We start from the raw sequence: 8148 nt of genomic DNA on the forward strand, positions 1-8148 counted from the left end.
CCTGCAGCCTGGCCTGCATGCTCCATCGCCAGGGAGGCCTGGGAGACCATGGAGGAGGAGGAGGCAAGGCTCCAGGAAGGCCAGGGCCCCAGCCCTGCCATTCACAGGAAAGGTAGGCAGAAGCCCGAAGTCCTTGCTCCCGGGTAGGCAGTGAACGCCCAGGAAGGGGACCGCTCCTGAGGACAGGAAGCTGTGGCTTAAAAGGGCAGCCCTTGCAGGGCCATCACTCCCTCCCATGGTCCCCAGCCTCCCAGAGAACTTCTATTCCGCCCCCGCCCTGTCCCACTGCCTGGGCGAGGCATCAGGCCGCAGCCCTGGGCTCTGTGCAGCTGACTCAGCTATGCTGCGGGGCTGGCCTTGCCTGCAGCCTGGGCTCCGGGCACCATCCCGGTGACACTACAGCCAGGCAGCAGCTGACCACTAGGCCAATCCGACTTCTCAGGATGGTGGAGAGCTTCTTCCACAGCGTGCCAGCCAGCATCATGGAGGACAACCTGGTGCAGGACCTTAAGACCCAGGAGAGCGAGGAGCAGAAGCAGAAGTGGATGCGCGGAATCCTGCGGATCATCAAGTCCTGCAACCATGTGCTGCACCTGTTCTTCCCCATCTGGCACCTCAAGGGCTCCTGGGAGGTCATCCAGGGCTACCAGGTCCAGCACTGCCTGCACTGTACGCCCTGCCTGGGAGGGAGGTATTCGTTCCAGCACTGATGTGAGTGAAGATGAAGTGAAAGCTTTGGCTTCTCTGAGGACATATAAGTGTGCAGTGGCTCATGTGCCATTTGGAGGTGCCAAAGCTGGTGTTATGATCAACCCCAAGAAATATACTGATAACGAGTTGGGAAAGATCATAAGGAGGTTTACCATGGAACTGGCCAAGAAGGGCTTTATTGGTCCAGACATTGGTGTGCCTGCCCCAGACATGAGCAGGGGGAGCGAGAGATGTCCTGGATTGCAGACATCTGTGCTAGCACCATCAGGCACTAGGATATTAATGCCCATGACTGTGTGACTGGCAAGCCCTTCAGTGCAGGGATGGATCTCTGCTACTGGCCAGGGAGTTTTCCATGGAATAAAAAACTCATCAATGAAGCTTCTAACATGAGTATTTTAGGAATGACACCAGGGTTTGGAGAGAAAACATTTGTTGTTCAGGGATTTGGTAATGTGGGCCTTCACTCTGTGAGGTATTTGATGGCTTTGGTGCTAAATGTGTTGGTGGTGGTGAATCTGATGGGAGTCTATGGAATCCACATGGTATTGACCCAAAGTAATTGGAAGACTTCAAATTGAAGCATGGATCAATCGTGGGTTTCCCCAAGGCAGAGCTTTATGAAGGGAGCATCTTAGAGGCCAACTGTGACATACTGATCCCTACTGCCAGTGAGAAGCAGCTGACCAAGTCCAGGTACCCAGAATCTAAGCCAATATCATCGCTGAAGGTGCCAATGGGCCAACAACTCTAGAAGCGAATAAAATTTCCCTGGATCAGAACGTCATGGTTATTCCAGATCTCTACCTGAATGCTGGGGTATGCGGGCGTGGGGTGGGGGGAGTAGGAGGCTTACTTTATCTTACTTTGAATTGCTGAAGAAATGAAATCATGTCAGCTATGGCCATTTGACCTTCATATGTGAATGGGATTCTAACTACCGTTTGCTCATGTTGGTTCAGGAGAGTTTGGAAAGGAACTTTGAAAGGCATGGTGAAACTATTCCTGTTGTGTCCACATCGGAGTTCCAAGACAGGATATCAGGGGCATCTGAGAAAGACATTGTACACTCTGGCTCAGTCTACACCATGGAGCTCTGGAGCCAGGGAACTCATGGGCACAGCTATGAAATATAACGTGGGATTGGACCTGAGAACAGCTGCCTATGTCAATGCCATTGAGAAAGTCTTCAAGGTGTACAATGAATCCTGTATGAAGACATTTAGGAAAATGCTGCTGGAGAGACACTTGCCCGACTGTTGCTTCAGCCAAAGAAGGGCAGCAGATAGGGTCCTAAACTTAGACCAGCACAAGTTTAAATGTAACCCCAGATCTTTCTCTCATTGCTTATTAGACAATGGGCAACATTCCATAGGTCAATCCAAATGAGCCCCTTAAGAAAAAAGAAATTAAAGTTAGGGGAACATGTGCAAAACAAAAAGTAGATGCCAGAGAGCCATTTGGGTCTATCAGCAAAAGAACTCAATTCTATAGATTACAAACAAAAATAAATGCTGTTTCTTTTTATACATTTTATTCTTTTAGAATAAAAGAAGTACATGCAGCTGTAATAAAATTGCCTTTAATCACTTACTAAGCCTAACTTTTTCTAAGCAGAGAAAGCCTATAAACATAATGAATGAAATAGCTAGTATTTTTATAACATAAAACAGTATCATTTATAGTTTATCAGTACTATGTTGTCCAACAAAACAAAAAGCCCAATGGAGAGTTATCTTCTTTCCTATCATTGCATAGCAAATGATGGAGCCTATTTCTGTTGTGTGAGACTGTCAGAATTTAGTAACCACACTGATGACATATATTCCAAATAATACAGTAAACTCCTTGTGTTAATTAATTGCTCTTCTTTTTTTCAAAGTCTATTGTGTTGACTGTTTGAACAAAAACTCAAGTAGAGTATCCCAGGGAAAGAAAAACAAACGTACAAAAAAGTTGGGCTCCCTCTTTGGAGTCTGGCTGGCAGCTATGAGCATTGCCAATAATGGCCAAATTCACACTGACTTTGTGTCCCCTTCCAGATGCCTCTGGGCTCACAAGATTTAATTGTGAGCATCTTTTCCCCATATTGGTAGCTTGAAATTAGCCATGGCGTGGGGGGGAGTATTTCCATCATAGAAATTGGCAAATACTACAAATCAAGACTCTTCTTTAATCAGTTGTTAAACATTTATCACATGTTATAAGTCAACAGATAGCTTCCTCACCTCTAGCTCCTAGATCTCAGAAAAGGAAGAGGTTCTGTGGACTAACTCTGCTTATGGGATTGGTCATTTGCTCCTGAATATGTGGACCTTTATTTTTAATGCTCTTCTAGGTTGCCAAGAGTAAGGTGGAAGATGACATCGACAGAGCAGTTGATGTAGGCTATCAACTTATTGATCTGGCTTATATGTACCTAAATGAAGAAGAGATTGGGAAAGCCATTGGGACGAAAATTGTCAATGGCACTGTGAAGAGAGATGACATATTCTGCACTTTGAAGGTGCTCTGTAGATTTTCAGATGTACCTGAGGGAAGCTCATTCTTAGCTGAATAGTTTCTTGGCAAATATCTCCTCTCATTGTTTAAAAGTTGATTCACTCTCAGACCTTGTTAGACTTATTAGGAACTAGTGGCCCAGTGCATGAAATTCGTGCATGGGGGGAGGCGAAGTTCCTCAACCTGGCCTGAACCCTCTCCAATCTGGGACCCCTCAAAGAATGTCCTACTGCTGGTTTACAGAGATTGGGCTGAAACCAGCAGTTGGACATCCCTCTCGCAATGCGGTAGTGCTGACTCCTAACTGCTCGCTTGCCTGCCTGCCTGATTGCCCCTAACTACTCTGCTTGCTGGCCTGCTTGCCCCCAACTGCCCCGCTGCCAGCCTGGTCACCCACAACTGTCCTCCATGCCAGTGTGCTTGCCCCCAACTGCCTCCCCTGCCAAACTGCTCACCCCCGATTCCCCCCCCCTCTGCTGGCCTGCTTACCCCCACCTTCCCTGCCCCCTGCTGGCCTGCTCACTCCAAAGGGCTCCCCCACTGTCCTGATTATCTCCAACTGACCCCTACTGATGGCCTGCTTGCCCACAACCTGCCCCCGTGCTGGTCTTCTCACCCTCAAAGGCCCCGCCCCCCACCAGCCTCATCACCCACAACTTCCTTCTCCTCTTGGCCTCTAACCACCTCTACCTTGGCCCTGACACCATAGCTTTGTCTGGAAGGTCTCCTAGAAGGTCTCCCAGGCTAATTAGCATATTAATTTTTAATTAGTATAGAAAGAGGCCTGGTGCATGGGTGGGGGCCGGGTGGTTTGCCCTGATGTGTGTCCAGGATCAGGGTGGGGGTTCCCTTGGGGTGTGGGGCAGCCTGGGCAAGGGGTCTGTGGTGGTTTGCAGGCCGGCCATGCCCCCATGGGGTGAGGGTCCACGCTGGGGGTGTGTGCCTAGACTGGATGAGGGAATAAGTGCTATTTTCAGGCTGGGCACACCCACTTAAGAGTGGGGGGTCCCGCTGGGGTGCCTGGCCAGCCTGGGTGTGGAGCTGAGGGCCGTTTTCAGGCTGGCCACACCCCCTTCAGGGTGGGGGTCCATGCTGGCGTGCCTGGCCAGCCTGGGTTTGGGCCTGATGTCTGTTTGCAGGATGTACATGGCCCCCAGCAACCCAAGCTCCTAGCCACTCGTTTTTTTCATTTTTTTTTTTTCAGTACCTTTTGAGCAGAGGCCAGGACAGGCTGGAAGCAAGTATGTGGAATTTATTTATCTTCTATAATTGAAACTTTACAGCCTTGAGTAGAGGCCAGGGCTAGCCAGGGCAGGCGGGAAGCTTGGCTTCCTACATCGCCAGGGTCAACCCAAGCCTCCTGCTCTATCCAGCTCCATGGCTGTCACCATCTTTGTTGTGTTAATTTGCATACTTGCTCTGATTGGCTGCTGGGTGTAGCAAAGGCACAGTCAATATGCATGTTTCTCATTTATTAGTGTAGATTGGCAAACACCAATGACAAAGTAAGAATCTTAAAAGCAGCCAGAAAGAGAGAGAAAGTTACATACAAAGGAACCCCCATCAGAATAGCAACTGCTTTCTCAACAGAAACACATCAGGCCAGAAGGGAATGGAATGAAATCTAGAAAGTCATGCAAATGAATGATCTGAATCCAAGAATACTGTACCCAGCAAGGCTACCAATCTAATTTGAGGGTGAAATCAGGATCTTCACAGACAAAAAAGGACTATGGGAGTTTATCACCACCAAACCAGCACTGTAAGAAATGCTAAAGGGTCTGCTGTAAAAAGAAGAAATAAGAAGCAATGAAGGAACACAGAGATAAAGAATAAAAATCGTGACAAACAAGTACCTATCAATAATAACTTTAAATTCAAATGGATTAAATGCCCCATCAAAAGACATAGGGCAATTGAGTGGATAAGAAAACATGACCCATATATCTGCTGTCTACAAGAAACCCACCTCAGAAAAAAAGACTTACCCAGACTGATGGTGATGGAATGGAAAAGCGTTTTTCAGGCGAATGGAATTGAAAAACAAAGCTGGGGTAGCAATACTTATATCTGACAAATTAGATCTCAAAGTGAAGGACATAAAAGGAGATAAGGAAGGCCACTTCATCATACTAAAGGGAGCATTCCAACAAGAAGAAATAACTCTGGTAAACATATACGCACCCAATATAGGAGCACCCAAATACATTAAAAAAAACTTCTGGAGGATATCAAGGGAGAGATTGAGAGTAATAAAATCATAGTAGGGGACTTTTATACCCCACTAACAACACTGGACAAATTCTCAAAACAAAAAATCAGCAAAGAAACATCAATCCTAAATCACTCACTAAATCAGATAGAATTAATTGACATCTTCAGAGCATTTCACCCCAAAGCCACAGAATATGCATTCTTCTCAACTGCACAAGGGTCATTTTCAAAGATAGACCATATACTGGGTCACAGGCAAAGTCTCTTCAAATTCAAGAAGATAAAAATCATATCAAGCATCTTCTCAGATCACACTGGCATTAAACTAGAAATCAACTACAATAAAAACAATCCAAAAAACCAAACACGTGGAGACTAAATAGCATGCTATTAAACAATGACTGGGTTACCAGAGAGATCAAAGAAGAAATTAAAAACATCATGGCAACAAACGACAATGAAAACACAACAATCCAAAATGCATGGGACCCAGCACTGAAGCAGTGTGTTTATTTTTATATCCCAAATACCAGGAAGTTTCACCAAAACTCAAAATAAAGGAGCTTGGGTGGGCCAGAGTGGTATTCATTCCTGGTGCTAGATTGGATTTACATATCAAAACCCACTCCCTGACACCTGGGCAAAGATAAAAGTCAATGCTGAGAACATATCTCCCTTTTTGATAAGGTGTGTATCCAAGATGCAGCTCTGTCTCATTGGGTTCAGATGAAAATTATCAAGTAAGAATGCCCGTGTGCCTTCCCAGGGGGCCCTCTACATTAAAGAGATGGAAGAACATACCATGTTCATGGATTGGTAAAATCAACATCATTAAAATGTCCATACTACCCAAAGCAATCTATAGATTCAATGCACTCCCCATTAAAATACCAACTGCATATTTCACAGACCTAAAAAGAACTCTCCCAAAATTCATCTGGAATAAAAAAAGACCCTGAATAGCCACAGCAATCCTGAGAAAAAAGAACAAAGTAGATGGGATCTCAATACCAGATTTCATGCTATATTTCAAAACCACTGTTCTGGTACTGGCACAAAAACAGACATACAGACCAATGGAATAGAATAGAGAACACAGATATCAACCCAAACCACTATCCTCAATATTTCACAAGGGAGGAATGAAAACACAATGGAGTCAAGACAGTCTCTTCAGTAAATGCTGTTGGGAAAATTGGACAGAGACAGGCAAAAAAATGAAACTAGACCCCCAACTTACACCATACACAAAAATAAACTCAAAATGGATAATGGACTTAAACATAAGATAGGAAACCATAAAAATACTAGAAGAATCCACAGGCAGAGAAACTCACACATATGCCGAAGCAATTTCTTCACCGAAACCGTTCCTAGGCCAATGGAAACTAAAGAGAAAATAAGCAAATGGGACTACATCCAAATAAAAAGCTTCTTCACAGCAAAAGAAACCATCAACAAAACAACAAGAAAGCCCTCTGTCTGGGAGAGCATATTTGCCAATGTTATCACTGATAAAGGTTTAATCTCCAACATTTATGGGGAACTCATACAACATAACAAAAGGAAGATAAATGATCCAACAAAAAAAATGGGCAATGGACCTAAATAGATACTTTTTGAAAGAAGACAGAAGGAAGGCCAATAGACATATGAAAACATGCTCAAAGTCACTAATTATCCAACAGATGCAAATCAAAACGACAATGCAGTACCATCTCACACCTGTCAGAATGGCTATCATCAACAAATCAACAAACGACAAGTGTTGGCTAGGATGCGCAGAAAAAGGAACCCTGGTGCACTGCTGGTGGGAATGCAGACTGGTGCAGCCACTGTGTAGAACATTATGGAGTTTCCTCAAAAACCTAAAAATGGAGCTCGCATTTGACCAAGTAATCTCACTTCTAGGAATATATCCCAAGAAACTAGAAACACCCATCAGAAAGGATAAATGCACCCCTATGTTCATAGCAGCACAATTCACCATAGCTAAGATTTTGAAACAGCCTAAATGCCCATCAGCAGATGAGAGGATTAGAACACTATGGTACCTCTACACAATGTAATATTACGCTGCTATAAAAAAGAAAGAATTCTTACCATTTACAGCAGCATGGATGGAACTGGAAAGCATTTTGCTAAGTGAAATAAGCAAGGCAATGGAAGAAAAATACCACATGATCTCACTCATTTATCGAAAATAAAGAACATTATAACATAATGAAGAAAAAGATAGATACAGAGGCAGTCAAACATCGAACAGACTGTCAAATTACAGTGGGAAGGCTGGGGAGTATTTGAGAGGGTGGGAAAGAGATCAACCAAAGGACTTGTATGCATGCATATAAGCACAACCAATGGACACAGGATGCTGGGGTGCGGGGGGGCTGAAGGCATGCGACAGGGGTTAGGGGAGGTCAATGGGGGGGAAAAAGTAGATATATGTAGTACTATGGGTAATACTTTAAACAATAAAATAAATTTTAAAAAAAGAAACTTAGGTACTCAAAGACAAGCAACATCACTTTAAATTGAAAGGATTTATAATTAGAAGGATTTTTATCATAACTGGCCATTCTCAAACTGTGTCCCATAGGAATCAAAGTTTCCCCTGAAGACACCTGTAGGATTGCATAGCTTCAGAGTCTCCATCCCATTTTAGTTAGGCTGCTCTATTTGTCTCTGCTTTATATAATATAGATTCATGAAAAAAAATTT

The 8148-nt window shown here is 44.3% G+C and overlaps 1 pseudogene across 1 annotated transcript; it reads left to right on the forward strand.

Moving 5' to 3' along the window:
- Window positions 1-443: 443 nt before the first annotated feature.
- LOC307102647 (glutamate dehydrogenase 1, mitochondrial-like) lies at window positions 444-3271 on the forward strand (annotated as a pseudogene). The gene is made up of 2 exons: window positions 444-2001; window positions 3050-3271. The product of its transcript is annotated as a glutamate dehydrogenase 1, mitochondrial-like (transcript).
- The last annotated feature ends 4877 nt before the right edge of the window (window positions 3272-8148 follow it).

This window comes from Cnephaeus nilssonii, assembly GCF_951640355.1.
Source record: "Cnephaeus nilssonii genome assembly, chromosome: 1".
NCBI lineage: Eukaryota > Metazoa > Chordata > Mammalia > Chiroptera > Vespertilionidae > Cnephaeus > Cnephaeus nilssonii.